Below are 10,102 nucleotides of genomic sequence, written 5' to 3'. Positions count from 1 at the left end.
CAAGGCCAGCCTTGCAAATCTCGACGGCCTCCCATGGTAGATGAAAAGAAAGACGAGGGTTTAGGAGATCCTATCAAAATCATGTTCGAAGAAGCGCTCGAGCGACAAAGAAACACGATGATGGACAACTTTCCCCAGATCCTTCAATGGCTACCCAAGGGAAAAGCATCTACTTCTAGAAGCTACTTTGGAAGCACCACACCCTTTAAGGTACAAGTTAACTTTGACATTCCCATATTTGAGGGTCAGATAGATGCATACACTGTAGATAAATGGTTAAATCTTCTAGAAGGACATTTTTCCGTTCATGATTTTTCCAGTCGAGAAAATATCACTTTTGCACTTCTCAAAGCAACCCCCCACGTCAAGGACTGGTGGGAAACCTATTGTGAGTAGAAGGATGAAAGTACAAATTTACTATTTTCAACGGCACCCAATTGGAACTCATTCTGGGATGCCATCATGGAGCAGTACTACCCTATCGGAAGATACTGCAGTAGGGAAGGGACCAAGACGTGTCGGAGTTTACCAATATTTTTCATACCCTTCGCATAAAGTTGGCTATCAAGGATTTTGAGCAGCATTTGGTACTTAAATACCGCGGCTTCCTACATAAGTACATCCAGGACGAGATGGAGTTCCTAGACATCTCCTTGCTTGGCACAACGTATGGATACACTATAAAGATTGAGTAGAAGTTTAAACAAAAGAAGCAAGACTTTGGATCTGTGAATCCAAAGTAAGGGAAACGTGCCCCCAAAACGCAGAACAAAGGACAAAGCCAAAGCGAGGTGGCCCAAGACAACTCGCCAAATCTGCAAGCAAAGAACAACATCGTGAAGTCGAAGAAGGACACAAGAAAGTGGTGTGAGTTCCATAAGAGCTCCACTCACAACAAAAGTGAGTGTCAGGCCAAGTAGTCACTGGTGGCCGAGCTAAAGGCTTTGGAATCAGATGCATGTTCTTACTCTGAGTCAGAACTCGACAAGGGGAATGACAAAGGGACGCAGATTATCGATGCGGAGCCCAACACCATCGTTGCCACCATGAAGATCTAGAAGGAGGAACTCGAAGATCCAAAGGAGGAGGAGCATCTCTTCCACTCCCAGATTTGGGTAAAGGGTTCCTTGCTATAGTTCATTGTCGACAGCGGGAGCCAAAAGAACCTCATTTCAGCAGAGGTCGTGAAGCATTTGGGCTTACCAACCACATCACATCCACAACCATACACCATCGGGTGGCTTCACCAAGGACAGGATCTTCGTGTGAGCCAGCAATGTCGCCTTGTGTTAGCGCAAGGAGTTACTCCTAGACTGCAAAAAGAGTAAGCCTTACGCATCATGATTTCATTTCAAAATTTCAAAGGGTTTTTTGAGTGGTGGGATGGCTTCTGAAGGAGTTTTTGAAATGATTGTGTTCCTCTTTAACTTTCATGCATTTGGAAAGCTGTGGAAAGCATAAATTCAATGGTTAATTGAGTAATATAGGGGAGCAGAGGAAAAGGAACAGGTAGCTGATAATTATCCTAAGAAACTAAGTATCTTAAGGCAGTCACTTCAATTACATAAAGCATTGTAACAAACTCTGTTTTTTTGGTAAATAAAATAACAAGAAAGTGAGAAAGTGTATAAAGTATTTCACAAATCCTTTGTGAAAGCTTCACTAACAATTTCTACTTGAACTGATATTATGATTTACAGGAGACTGGATAGTAGATAAGTCATCATTAGATCCTCTTAATGATTCTCATTCATACTATACTAGATGTTGTAATTTGTCATTTAAAATATTAAAACAGGTTTGGCAAACGAGACAACAAATAGAAAGTAGAAAACATATATAAAGTATCTCACAAATCCTTTGTGAAACCTTCACTAACAAGTTCTAATTGAAAATATATTGTAATTTACAGAAAACTGGATAGTAGATAAGTCATCATCAGATCCTCTTAATGATTCTCACTCATACTATACTAGATACTGCAAATTTATAATTTAGAAAATTGGAACAAGGAAATAGACAAACCACACATTAGATATGACTAGAATCACAAATCCTTCAACATGAAGTGCAGAAAAAGCTATTTGATTAAGTTGAGTCTTCAGGTGAACCAAAATCCAACCCTGAAATGATATTTACAAAAGAAATATATAGGGAGAGAGGCACCAACTTCGACTCTCCTAAATTTGTGGTTCCACTATTTCCTGATTACATGGGTGTCTCTCAGATATTAAAAACATCTCCCATCGAATTGCAACAGAAAGTATAGGTGTAGATGAGAAGAAGAGGAAGAATGACACTTTGCTGCTGGAAAAACTGATTGCCTACCCCTTTTGCTGTTGAATTTTCTCTTTATGGTCTTGACTATTGAATGACCATATGGCTTCATTAAATACAACCTTCAACAACCACATAACTATCTCATATCCATCATCTTTCTTATCCATATTGCTATGGTTTTCTATCTTTCCCAAACTGGCACGGAGGTTTTCTATTGATAGTTATATATTTTTGTTGAGACAGGTGCTACCGGAAATTCCGGTAATACCTGTAATAGCGCAAAAACTAGAAACACTTCAAAAAATTTTGGTAGGATAACATTTCCACTTCAAAACTTTAAAAGAAATTCTTCGAAAATACATTTCATTCCATGTGAGTTGCAACCTCTACGAGCTTATCCAATTTTTTTTAATTCTAGCAGATTTAGACCTTGTGATTTTGGCTGTTTCTCCTTTGATGATGGCCTCTTTCTTTTCTGCTTCTTTTTGGATCTTTCTTCTTTTGGAAGGCTCTGATGGCTGGTCCATGGTAGATTTACCTCTTTTCTTCTTCAAGGATATTCTGATTTCTACAATTGAAGGATCCTCAGTCTGCAACTCTATTGGTTGTTCTTCTATAACTGTTATTTCAGTCAGTAAACTAGGATTATTTATGGCCTTTGATTTCAGTATGTATTTATTATTTTCCTTAGTACGTCTCCTCCTAGTTCCATCAACTAGTTTGAGCTCTTATTTCTTGTTTTTACTGGTTCTTGTATACCCTTCTTCCTTCAGTATTTCCTCATTAGAATCAAGATGTTGGTTTTCTTGTTGCTATTCATGTGCTTCCAGAATTTCAGGAAACACCTGTGCTTTAGATTTCTCTTTAGCTGCCAGTTTTCTTCTCCGAGTTCTTGTGTAAACCTTAGGAAAAGGTCTAACAGGGGGAACCATTTTTGAGATTTTTGTTTTCATGGCAGAAGAGATTTCACCTTTCTCCTTTCTCTTTTCAGATTTAGCAACTAAGGGTTTCTCGTTGCTGCTTTTGGCACCTCTGCTCACACTTTCCCTCTTTGTCTTTCTTTTGGAGCTTCCTTCAACTGATACAGTTGATGTCCTCTTTGTCTGAACCTGTGTTGAAGAAGATTTAGAAATTTCTTGGGGTTTTGGTGCAGGTTGGCCTGCCCTGTAAACAAGAAATGGTCCTAGGTTTGGTTTCTGTTTTTTAGTTCTTCTTCAACCAAAACGTTGATAATTGCCTTATGATACAGACTGTATTCTAATGCTTCCTGATGTGTTTGAATCATGGTTGCCATTTTGGTCAGGCTCTTCAATATGAAATAAGGCAGATGAAGAGTCGTCCTACCTGCAAAATGAAAAAGAAACCTCATATGGTAAAGAAAAAACTACTATATATCTTCTCTCACAAGTGAGAAAAATCTTAACTAGTTTTATTGTTTCTTCCCATTCCTTCTTAAGATAATTGCTGGGAATTCCTTTGGCCAAGTTAGGATCTCTATATTCATCTCTGGTAAAAGTGTTGAGATATCCTCTTGCAATGATTTGTCCTTTAAAACACTTTTCTCCTTCTTGGGGAAGGTTAAAAGCCCCTGCAATTCACCATTTTGAAACCTACAACCTAAGACCGAAGATAGTAGCTTCCTGTCCATCGAAAGTTTGAGAAAACTCTCGGGCTACACCTTGATGTGAGTCTCCTAACCTTTTGTAGAGCGGATACCAGCCTGCCTGAATAAACAACCTTTTGACCTTTAGATTAGCATCAACTAGCTCATCTCCTTGAGGTTTGATTCTCTTAAGCTTTCCACCTTTCCTATACTTTGGCGCCATAGAATATCTACTTGCTCGTTATGAAGAATAGGTGTCAAAGTGTGGAAGGTTATCCAATAGTTTTTACAACTATCTTGAATTAGGATGCCTGAAAATCTGGGATGTGTTCTTAACTTCCTCAATCAATGTCTCCTTAGCTGCACTTCAGAAATTCGAAATGGTGACATTTCCTTCACTTTCAAATATTTGAGATGAAGTTATGGTTCAATCTCCCATGCATATAATCTTTCATGATCACATAAGGTTTCATGTCATAATGGACAACATGTAGTAATAATGATGAAGTCGAGTTGCCTTGGAGAGTCCAGCTGATCTGCTACAGGTGGTTGTACGAGATTTTTTGTAAATATGGCAATTTTCCTGCATTAATTCGCACTGGCCAGAAATTCCAGTGGCGCATCACACGAAACAGAAAGAATGGTTGTCGGATTTCAAACAACTGGCAGAGACTGATGGTGCAGACACGCTTAAAATTTTGGGAAACATAAGTTATTTAAGATGGGTGGGGTAGGCAATGACTCTGACTGACAGCTAGCAAACACAATCAACCCAAATGATTAACCACTACCATTTGACTTGAATTAAAGTTTGAGACCTATCCAATCACAAAACCTCATGATCTGGATTAGATATTCTGCCATTATGACACGTGGACAATCGAAAACGGTTGTGTTTTCGGCTTTATTTTAAAAAACGAAAAATGCTACCGGCAATTCCGGTAGCATTAGAAAATTAAAAAAAAACAAGAAATAACACGAGAATGGAAAGACTGTGCAGAAAATAGGGGAGACTGTCTGAACGAGAAAATCGAGCGCTACTGGAATTTTCAGTAGTGTTTTATTTTTTTTATAAATTTACAAAATTAATCCTAAGAAATAAAAATTTCAAAACCTACTCATGACTTAGCCTATAACTGTGCTAACTTGGCTCCATAGGGGATATAGCTCTCCCTGCGATTCTCTAAGAACTTTTTGCAGTTTCAGTGCCTTGTCATTGGGTTATGGAGCCTTACTATGAAATCACACTGGTATTTACATTGAACTGAGGCTACCAAAAACCTTAGTAAAAGAATTTTTTGAGAAAACACTCATTAAATGGGCCTCCATACAGTTCTATCCCATCAAGATGCTGCAACTCAAAAGTATTGTTCTGCAAGACATTTGAGATTTTGAAAGGACCAAGCCATAAAGCATCAAATTTTGAGTATTTACCTAGATCTTGGTGTTGTGCATCCCACTTCAACACCAGATCTCCAATCTGAGAATCTTCTTTTTTAGTCCCTTTATCAAAGACTTCCTTCACAACTTGCTGACATTTTCTTACCAAATCATATTGTTGTTCTCTCTTTTGCTGCACTTCTATGATCTGATACATTCTTCTGGTCATGTCATTTGGTTTAGCTTCAGGATATTGCAGTAGTTTGGCTACATGAATAGCTAATTGGACTAGAAAAACAACATCAATCCCATAAACCATCTGAAAAGGTGATGTATTAACAGACTTTTTGATTGTCACCCTATCAACCCATAAATAAAATTTGAGCTTTGAGTCCCAAGCTTTCTTTTTTGCTCAAGCAACTTGGTGATGATTCTTACCAAACTTTTATTAGATGATTCAGCTAAACCATTCCCTTGTGGATAGTAAGCTGTAGAATGAGTAATTTGAATAACATAATCTTCACAGAAATTTACCAATGGTGTGGCTTTAAAAGCAGCTACATTATCTACTACTAGTCTTGACGGGCATCCAAATTTGGTTATGATTCCTTCCAGAAAGTTAATGATAACTTTCTGAGTGGCATTCCTGGTAGGTATTGCTTCGATCCATTTGGTGAAGTAATTAATAGCAACAAGAATCCAATGATGCTGCCCACTTGAAGGTGGATGAATTTCACCAATGAAATCTAATCCCCATTGCTAGAAAGGTGCAGACAACAGAAAAAGTTATGGGCTTGAGAGGTAAAGACTTCAGATGCTTTTTACCAATGAACCTTTGACATTTTTCACATGCTCTCACCTCAGCACATACATCATAAAATAAGCTAGGCCAAAAATAGCCAGCTCTCAATATTTTGTATGCAGTAGTTCTCCAATAATGATGACCTCCACAAACACTACTATGCATTTCAAATATGGCATTTTTAGATTCCTCTGGATCAATTCATCTCAAAAAAACTCATGTAGGATCTTTCCAATACAAACAGTTATCCTTGATGCAATACTTAATGGTTTTCAACTTCAAAGATCTCACTCTGCTTTTATCATACTCTGTAGGGGGTTTAAAATATTTCATAAAATAAACAACATCTTTGTACCAGCTACACTCAGCAAGCTTTGAATCTACTGCCATATTGTCCACAGGTTCTGAAATTTGCCCTTCTAGATTATCATCCATGAAATTTAAACCCAACACTTTACAATTTTCTTCAGCAAGTAGTTTAGCTAATCCTTGACCTTTGATTAGTTTAGTAGGCTTTATCTCTAAATCAAATTCAAGAACTTTAGTCACCCATTTACTTCTCTTTCCATTAATATCAGGCTGAAGCAGTGTCTCTCTAACAACAGATGAAGGGACATACGATATCACTTGAGCATGAAGAATATAAACTCTAAAAGCTTTCAGAGCTTTAACTAATGCATAAGCATGCTTTTCCAACATTTCATACTTTAATTCTCCATATCTAAGAGCTCTGCTGAAAACTATTATGGGTGCTTCTTTATTTTCTGAATATTTTTGTAACAAAATAGCAACAATGGTGTCTTGAGAAGCAAATGAGAAGATTAAGAAAGGTTTTGAATATTCAAGAATTACCAATTGAGGTGCTTCAATGATAGCCTTTTTTATCATCTCAAATGAATTTCTGGATTCAACTGTCTGCTTGACTTCTTTGTCCTTCCTTAGCATACAGGTAATATGTTTCACCACTTCAGCAAAATTTGGGATGAATATTATGAGAAAATTGATCTTATCAAGGAAAGATTGAATCTCTTTCTTGGATATTGGAAGTGTTAAATCTTGAATTGTAATCATTCTTTTTGGATCAATCCTCACTCCATTTTTAGAAACTTTGTGACCCAACATCTTACCTTCTTTGAGAGCCAAATGAGACTTCTTCGGATTCAAGGATATACCATATCTTATGTATTTAAAAAATACTTGTCCCAAGTGCTAAAGGTGTTCTTGATCTGACGCTGAAAAAGCAGTAATGTCATCCAAATAGATGACCAAGAACTTGTCCTTTTCTCCAATGAATGCAAAGTCCATAGCACGTTGGAAATTAGCTCTGACGTTCATGAGCCCAAATGGCATCTTTGCATACATGAATGTACCCCAAGGAGTAGTGAATGTTGTCTTCTCTCGATCTTCTGGCCAAACCGATATTTGATTATACCCAAAAAAACCATCTAACATGGAAATTATATCTAACCCAGTCACCTTTTGAAGAATATGCTCCATCTTCGGCAATGGATAGTTATATTTCTTGTAGATTTTGTTAAGATTTCTGAAATCCACACACAATTTGATTTCACCACTTTTCTTTCTTACTGACACTAGATTGGCAAACCAATCTGAGTATCTTATTGGAATAATGATTTTAGCATCCAACAGTTTCTTCACTTCCTTTTCCATCACTGGTAGCAATAGTGGATTGATTTGCATTAACTTCTGTCGGAAAGGTTTAGTACCGTCTTTTGATGGTATTCTATGCTCAATGATAGATGTATCATATGTCTTAAGATCTTCATATTTGCAGGCAAAAACATCAATAAATTCACAAAAAAACTTGTGATATTCCATCTTTCTTTCATCTAGTAAATCTTTTGAAAACTTTACATACCTTGGTTCTTGTGTTGTACCCAAGTTGTAATCTTCTAATTCAACATCTGCTTCATCTAACCATGGCTTGACACCAGCATCATTTTGATCAAAAAGTTTCTCAAGTGGAATTAACCGCTTGGGAATATGATTGGTAGGCAGCTATATGATAGGCTGATCAAAATTTTATTTTTTTTATATTTCTGGAATCTTAATGATCAACACCAACTTGTGGTAGGTATTCTTCTTTATCAATATTTAAAACATCAAACTCTTCAGCAACTTCAATGAATTTTCTGATCTCCTGGTCATCTTCAAAAACTTTCCAATGCTTAACATTATCAGGAATGTTAGGTCTAAACCTAACTTCCACTTCATATTTCAACTTTATCGACATTGGAATTTTGAATGAGCTGGCCGAAATAGAGCGTGAATCAGCTAAAATATTACTTTCTCTTGGAACAAAAGAAATGTTAAAGGCCAGGGAGGAGTCTTCTACAATGTCCCATACTGCATTCCAGTAATCTCTAATTCTAGGATGCTTAGTTTGATAAAGATTTCTGATTTTCTGAATAATAAGTTCAGCATCTCCAAAAACAGAAATTTCTGACATATTCATTTCTTTTGCCTTTTTAAAGCCAATTAACAGAGCTTCATATTTAGCCACATTATTACTTGTCTCAAATTCAAGTTTTAAAGAAAAAGTGAAACTTTCCTTCAAAGGAGAAATAAGAACAATCCCTGCACCAACACCTTCTTTGGAACATGAGCCATCAAAAAACATTTACCATACCTTGATCCTTCATGATTGATTTGATTTTCAGCAGGCTTTAAAATATGAAAACTTTATGTAGGCAAGGCAGAGTCATCCATATGAAGAATGATGAACCAAATCCAGTTGTTCTATCATATATCAGATGATTAGTAGGGCATTTGTTGTCACTAATGATATATGCCAACTAAGTTTCTCTGTAAAGTCTTCTTTTTTCTCCTCAAAAAACAGGAACAATAGCATAAGTTAAATCCATCTGCAAGGTTCCTCCCAACCTTTTAATCCATGACCTAGAAAGTAACATACCAAATCTGGGAGGGATATCAGCTACACCAATATCCATTACCATCCCTCTCATAGGTAACTAAAAAAGACTTACTGCAAGGTTTTTGTTGACACCAAGGCATTGGAATATCTGAGAATCAAAAGAGTAGAGATCTTGGTGCTCTCTAGTTATCTCAAGACCTGGTTCATCCATAACTACCTTGGGCATTAAATTATGTGAAGCTCCAGAGTCCATAAGACAATTATGCAGGGTCTTTTCATGAATATTTATTGACAAATAGAAGGGAGGGGTAAAGTCATCTTTGTCTTCTACCAATGGACCTAAAATAATAGTGGGCTTATCATCTTGAAGGTTAACAAAATCAGAGACTACTTTAGTAGGTGAAGGCTGCAAAGCTTTCATAAAAGTATTTTTGAAATATTGATTTTTTTCATGAGTTCTACAAGGGGAATAGGAATCTTGATTTTTTATGAGTTCTACAAGGGGAATAGGAATCTTGATCTTCTGAATCTCATTTTCAAAATTGCAGGCAAAGTGTGGTTTGTGAGCAATTTTTACCTCAAGTGAAGGAAAATCAGACGCTACCGAATTTCCAGTTTGTCAAGTTCAGTCACTTGTTTCTTTGTTGGAATACTAGATGTTACCGGAATTTCCGGTCTGCCATATTTTTCAGCTAAAATGTTAACTACATATTTATTCTTCTTTGGCTGTGCAACAGGTTTAGAAGTGTCATCAATTCTCTTTGATCTAAGATTGTATCTTCTTTGATGATTCGCTGCAATCATGGAATGATTAGGACTCACTTCATTATTATGAGTAGATGACATAAAGTCTTCATACTGTGCTTGTGTAAGATGAATAATCCCTTCTTTGTCTCTAAGACAATTTATATCATCACCTCTTTCCAATCCTTAAACTTCTTCTTCATCTTCAAATATAACATTCTACAAAGGAGGTTGCACCTTTTGATCATCAACATCTCTTCTTTCTATCTGCAGAATTTGAGGAGCATTAGGTCTTCTAAACTGCTGTCTATTTCACAAATCAAATGAAACATTTCTAGTAGTAGATGATCTTGCTTCCATCTTCAACTTAGAAATATCATTAGTCAATGATTTGAAC

Source organism: Pinus tabuliformis, chromosome 9 (assembly GCF_031772625.1).
Source record: "Pinus tabuliformis cultivar Carrire ecotype Pingquan chromosome 9, CPIR1, whole genome shotgun sequence".
Lineage (NCBI taxonomy): Eukaryota > Viridiplantae > Streptophyta > Pinopsida > Pinales > Pinaceae > Pinus > Pinus tabuliformis.
The sequence above is the reverse complement of the archived record's forward strand: the minus strand, read 5'-3'. Positions refer to the sequence as shown.